We start from the raw sequence: 6,816 nt of genomic DNA, 5'->3' as shown, positions 1-6,816 counted from the left end.
TTTCAAACTTTTTCAACTTTTTGCAGCGTTTTCAACATTTTCAACCTTATTCAACTGTTTTCAACTTTTTGCAGTGTTTTCAACCTTTTTCAACTTTTTTCCAAATTTTAGCAGCGTTTTTCAACAATTTTCATTTGTCTTGATTAGGCTACATGTTACATTTACAGTATAAAATACAGTACATACACTTACCTTCTGTAATTCCCTGTAGGTCACCAGATGGCTGCGGGAGGTGGAGGAGCAGCCGTCCTGTATGGTGGACCATCCTGGGTTGGAGCCTGTTTGCCTCAATGTGTACTCTCTGCAGAATGCCTGCCAAATATATGGTGCTGAGTATGGTCCTTTACGGCTGACAGGAATACACCAGTATGCTATGCTTGTATCTAATTCAAAAATGTAGTCTTACTTTGGTTCAGTGAGCATAATCTTACAATTGTAACAAAACGTGATGAATGTGAATTGATTTTGCTTCTTTTAAAACTGCATATTTCTTCCAAAATCCGTTGATCTGTACATCATTCATGTAATCACAGAGTCACTTCTGTAGACAAGCATTTATTGACATCACACACTTTACATATAACCCATAACATGGGGCCAGCCTATGACTGGCAATGACCTCCTCTGTGTCAGGCCGCTGAACTGTGCAGTGAGGTCCTCTGGAATGGGGATGGCCAGGACTGCCTCTGTGTATGGAGCCGGATCCTTGAAGATTTCTTCAAAAATGAGGTCCATCATCTCAGCAACATACCCTGTTTCAGAAAAGACATGCACAAAGAAACTGTTGTTTTTGTTTTGTTTTTTTAATTTTACAATGACAGAGTTTTTTCCTAAATACGTCCTGGTGTTTGGCACTTTATCTGATTTACTGTTTTCACAAGGTTGTTTTTGGTGTGTTGAAGGTTCTTTCCAAAACAGATGTCTCGGTTGAAAAAATTAATAAAAGAATATGACACTTATGGAATGTTGGCTCTGTCTTTAGTTGTTTTGCTCTGCATTCTCCCTTCATGGCCTTTGGAAAGTGGACCTTGAAGAGGGGCACACCTTTGTTTGTTTTGGCTTGTGGTCGGTTGACGTTTTCATTATAATACATGGCAGCCAGGTAGAGTCTGGAAGTACAGGAAAGAGAAAATCAAAGACGTTAACGCTGACAGACACTTTTTGCTAGACACTCACACAATTTCTATGTAACCAGTTTATTTTACCTTTAATTTCAATGAAATATAAAAACCTGGAGAGTCTGCCCTCATGTCGCCACCAACGATTACTTTGTCCTCCTGACTGAGCCGCTGCAGCATCACATCCTGCAGTGTCTTCCAGTGGCGAATGACTGCAGGCTCAATGAAGGATCTGGCATGCCGGCGAAATGTGTCATATTGTCATAGTTAGAACCATATTGACAGAGTCAAAGGAAATGTCAAAGAGTTTGAATGGTCATAGGTGGAGTCCTGCCCTTTTGAAGATGCCACTGAAGAGGTGTCCTGTAATGGATCTGAATCCCGCTCCTGCTCCTCGTCCAGGTTGAGACGAGATCTCTTTGAAGGTTTCTTTACTGGTGTTGATGATAAATAAAAAGGATCTCTAGTGGATGTCCCAACACCAACATCCTAGCAGGACACAATAGCCTGGACACCTGTGAAAAAATAAAATTTTTACTAAAGGAAGTCTTTCCATGACACATAAAGACAGTAATACATTACATTATACGAGAGTGGACCCAAAAGTTCCCGGACTGTGGTTATAACTTTTTATTTTTTAATCTTCGCAATTGTTTGAAACTGTCACCTCCAAAATACTCTCCTTTGGCTTGAATACAACGCTGCACTGGAGATTTTCACTGTTCAGAAGAGTCGCCATGACCGCGCGTAACTGTGCCGATAAGATAGAACTTCGATTTTCCCTCCCCCGCCTGTATGCCTGTCTTACCTTTCTGCTGCCGCTCCAGTTTCATCTTTGACAACAAAAAGCCGTCGCCCGGGACCAGATCAGGGGAATATGGCGGTGGGGAGGCTGGCTGGTCACGGTTTTAGTCAAAAAATATGCTTTACGCACAACATTTTGTGCTATTTCTGTGCGTAACGGGGCGTCCTGTGGTCTGCTACGATGCGGCCATTTCTGGGTGCCTTCGTCTCCCTGCTTCTAATAACCGCCTGAGGATGATCAGTCTGGATCTCTACAATACTCCCATCAGATCTGCAATGCCATCAAAAGTCCTGCATGGATCTACCAGGACGTCTTCTTCAGTTTTTGTGACGTTTTCCTCTGTTCTGGAAGTGGATTGTTGTCCTCTGCGTGCCTGGTCTTCCCGATGTAATCTGATCACTCTTAAAGGGCCCAAACCACTCAGACACCCTAAGAATCCTTCTTAAAGAATGTCTGCAACATGGTGAGTGTTTCTGCTGCTGTTTTTCCCAATAAAAAACAAAATGTTTTGACAGAGCGCATATCAGTGGATATTCGCCATCTTGAAAAATCGAAGAGCGGGGTGTAACTCTGTCAACATAAACAGTGACTGTCAGCTGACCGCTTCACTGGGAAGACCAAACCTGGCACAGTTATGCATGAGGCTATCCTGTAGCGACATCTAGCGGCCAAAGTCGGAAATTCATTGGATTTTTTTATTAATACAATCAGTCCGGAAACTTTGGGGTCCCCCCTCGTAGGTGAATAGTATTATAAAAGGTAAATGATTACTTACTTCATCAACAATAAATGAACTACACTTGACTACAGACCTTTACTTCTGACATGAGACTGTAGAGTCCTCCAGGACAGCTGTGTGCCTCCAGAACGGGTCTCCACTGGGTCAGTCTGGCATGCAGCATCCCTCGATGCAGGAACATCTGTAGTTGCAGTTGATGTGCTGGCCTGCATACAGGAAACAGAGGTTACACCTGCATCCTCTCAAATACATAGTTACAACAGCAACAAATACTGCAAAAATGACATGTGCACAGCTCCATTACTTGCTGCAGTTCTGACAGCACCTTTGTTTACTGTCTTTCATGATAGGATGAACTGATTCATCCAGGTGTGTCTGACCAGTTCATCCTGTCACGAAAGACTGGAAATAAAGGTTCTGTCAGAACTTCAGGGAGTAGTGGAGCTGTGCATCTCTACCACTATATCCCCCCTTTCACTTATTCCCTGTAATTCAACTACTACTACTACCACGGAACAAAAACTATCGTTAGCATCTTGGTGCTAAGTAAAGGCTAATGCCTGAGGAGGTGTACATTATCACCGTCCATACATTATCCCTTACGTACATAATGCTCGTTTTACATGAAATATATGTTCATACGGCAGTGTTTACTGCAAGGAAAGAAGTTTGATGGGGGGGGGGCGTGTGGTGTCATTGCTAACGCTGCTAACGGCTAATGCTGCTAACACTGCCGTGTTCGACTGTCGGAGAGTTTTTTTCTCTCTCTCTGGTGGAAACCCTGATACGTCTTCTCTTCAACGTCCCCTGATATTATTTACCGTTGTGTGTTAAAGTAATATGAGGAGAGGACTCCATGTTAGCAACAGTAACTTACGTTAGCTGCCATGCTAAAACCACTTTCCAACAGGCTAAAACACTCGGAAGGACGATATAGTATAAAGCAACATAACATGGTAAAACTTACAGCTTCCACGTTTGTAGCTTGGTCACGGACAGCTGGAACCGATCCAGGCTTTAGCTTCAGCTTCTTGGCGAATCCTGATGTAAACTGGCCCTCGTTGTGAAAGCAGTCCGGAGTGAAGTGGTGAGCGCACATATACAACTTTTTAGGCGTTCTTGCGGGTGCGTCTTCCTCGAAAATGAAGTGAATCCACTGGACCCTCAAACCCTCAGACAAAGGCGGCAAAAACAGACTGCGGTGCTGGCTAGTGCAGCCGACAACAGAGCAGCTGCCGGGCTTCGCATGTTCCTTCGCCATGTTTACTGAACCAGCAGCGTTTTCCGGGGTGCTGAATAAACATCAGTGGCCCAGTTTACATGGGTGTTTTTTTCAATCCGATTTTAAACAATCGTATTAAACGGAGTGTATACATGTACGGCATACAAAGCGATCCACGATGAATCCTCGTTTACAAGGACCCTGGGTGAAGCGGATTATACAGCGTCCTGTGACATGCGCACAAAGTCTCACGAGGAACTTGGTCTTTAGCTCCGCAGCAGCAGTCCTCAGCGCTGAGCAGAGTGTTTTTATCTGCTGATATCTGCTCAAATAATGTCCCAAAAGTCCATGAAACGCTGCTGAAGGAGCGGCTGCTCCCCTAGCTGCTGTATGGGTGGCCGTTTGTGCCATACACCGCCTGGTAGAAAACGCCGTTCAGAACGGCGCTTTTAACGCCGAGCGCCGCCAGGCGCTTTTATTTTGAAACGCCGAGCGCCGCCAGGCGCTTTTATTTATGATATCTGATATCTGCTCAAATAATGTCCCAAAAGTCCATGAAACGCTGCTGAAGGAGCGGCTGCTCCCCTAGCTGCTGTATGGGTGGCCGTTTGTGCCATACACCGCCTGGTAGAAAACGCCGTTCAGAACGGCGCTTTTAACGCCGAGCGCCGCCAGGCGCTTTTATTTTGAAACGCCGAGCGCCGCCAGGCGCTTTTATTTTGAAACCCCTTCCGGCGTCTAGAACGCCGAGCGCCGCCAGGCGCTTTTGCACGCCTGGAGCCGCCACGCGCTCCATAATATGCTAATATTCTCCTCCCCTGAAGTTTGGCCAGCCAGTAAAAGGTATCGCTCTGCAGCCAATGGGATCTTCTCAGGCAAGACATGAGCAATGCACTATCGATGTAGCTATCCGAAGCTATCAGAAAGTGTTGGACCGTTCTGGACACATCTGTCTGATGGTGAGTTGCTTTCACCCCTACTATCAAATTAACGAACTCTGCCTTACCTCTGTAACTTTGAAAAATAATTTTTTTTTAGCAATGGGGAAAGTTGGTTTGAAGGCTAGTTAGCAATTACCTTTTGCTTTCTCACTTTAGTTTTTAACACACACGTTGCATTAATAAAGCTTAAGCATATCACTACTCACCAAGGCTTTATACGAGGCATTCATGTTATTGTGTACTGTTTAATTCCGAAGAGGAAGCTAAAGTAGTCATTGACTTACATGAGTAAATGTATGTTTGTTTTGGACCATTGGGCCTTCTAGTTGCAGTCGTAGACATTCCAAAGTTCATCGGGATGTCTAGAGAAGCTATGGTTTATTTCTTAAGCTTAAGATTATAAAAGGAAGAAAAACAAATGTAAACTTTGCACTAACAGGGCTTTGTGTCACTTATATAAACATAGCAAATTAACTTCTTCCTGGTGCCTTTAGTGCTGATTAATACAGTTTAATGCTCAAATACTAGTCTGCATTGTTGCACTTGTTTACAAGCCTACCGGGCAGTTACCCCACCCCCCACTGACAAGTAACTAAACCAATATGTCCTACAGTCATACTGAATTATATAGTAAAGGTTAATTGAAAAGTACATTTCAATACTCTTCCATATTGTTTTTTTCTAATTGTGTTTTTAAAATAAAAAAAATTTGTGACTTTCAACATGAATTGTCACACTCCTTGCAGGATCCGTGGGTGTTGTGGGTATGAGTAGTTTGTTTACAAAAGTAGGATTAAAAACAATGTAGCATTTTTATTGCTGTTTCATGGACATAGACAAGATTGAATCTGAACATAAACCTCAGCTCAACAAGCTGAGCTCCATGTATCATTTGAAACGAACAGTGAAGATTGCAATTTTATTTACATTTTGATTAGTAGGGTAATTGTATTTGTATTTAGGGTATTGTTCTGTATTGTAATGTATTTTGTTTTTTGTGCATTTAGAGCAATCCGGTAGCATTATGAAGAATGTCTATTCATCTGCTGCACAGCCATTGGCCACCTTGGACAGTCCTAAGAAATGTAAGTCTGCTGCAGTAGTTGAGATCTCCTATCCTAGATTAATTTCAACTTCTATTAGACTTCAATGTTCAAATGTAAGTGCATTTGTCTAATGATAGGCCATAAGCCATGAGCTGGTGGATGTATTCAGTGTAGCCACTTGTTTGAACAACTTGAGACAGACATGTCAGTCATTTGTCACACACCAAATCTTTTGCGTTATACATTGCATTACAGAATTAGTGATATTCATATTTTGTGTCATGTGTTTTTAAAGGTTTGTTTTATGCTTCTCAAAAGTACAAAGACACCTGGGGAGGATGTTGACAAAAGACCAGAGGTGATTGAAGAATCTGTTCGCGATGCCACACTCTCCCGTACAAACACAGACCATGGAAATGTCTGGTACCTCAGGGAGGCAAACAACACTCCATTGTCTTCTCAGCAGGTTCTCCCACAAAAAGATTGTCTCCCATCTTTTGAATCACAGACATCTGAACGACTTACTGCATTCTATTTAGAAAAGTTCACATCCTGATTGACAACTCTTGACTTTGTCGTGATCATTTGATAATGAGCTCGTAATTATGCTGCAGTGTTTTTCAAACTTGCAAGTAAGGATTACCTGCAATTTTGCTCTTTGTTCAGCTACGTTCGTTTATGTTAGCTCGTTTAAAGTATGCAAGTTTTGTCCTATTTCAGTAGTATACACCCTGGTCCTGTGGAGGAAAATATACATTTACAATATCATAATAGAGGTAATCTTATATTTGCGTAATTCTGTTGGTATTGATGTACATGCAGTTTTAAGTATTTGCCAGTCACTTAAAGCAGAAATCTCTTTTTACCTTCTGAAAAGAAAACTCTTCTGATTCAGTTAAACTAACAAGCACTCATTACATAATGCTATCCAAGGTCGGGCTAAGC

The 6,816-nt window shown here is 42.5% G+C and overlaps 2 long non-coding RNA genes across 2 annotated transcripts; one reads left to right on the top strand and one right to left on the bottom strand.

Moving 5' to 3' along the window:
• Positions 1-618: 618 nt before the first annotated feature.
• Positions 619-1,612, bottom strand: LOC115399989 (uncharacterized). The gene is made up of 3 exons (XR_003932755.1): positions 1,206-1,612; positions 1,045-1,109; positions 619-752 (listed from the first exon to the last, which is right to left on the bottom strand). It is a non-coding gene; the product is annotated as an uncharacterized LOC115399989 (long non-coding RNA).
• A 3,153-nt stretch (positions 1,613-4,765) lies between these two features.
• LOC115399992 (uncharacterized) lies at positions 4,766-6,533 on the top strand. The gene is made up of 3 exons (XR_003932758.1): positions 4,766-4,843; positions 5,833-5,910; positions 6,167-6,533. It is a non-coding gene; the product is annotated as an uncharacterized LOC115399992 (long non-coding RNA).
• Positions 6,534-6,816: the final 283 nt, after the last annotated feature.

This window comes from Salarias fasciatus, chromosome 14 (assembly GCF_902148845.1).
Source record: "Salarias fasciatus chromosome 14, fSalaFa1.1, whole genome shotgun sequence".
In the NCBI taxonomy this organism is placed as follows: Eukaryota; Metazoa; Chordata; class Actinopteri; order Blenniiformes; family Blenniidae; genus Salarias; species Salarias fasciatus.
This window is presented reverse-complemented; position numbering and strand designations above follow the sequence as displayed.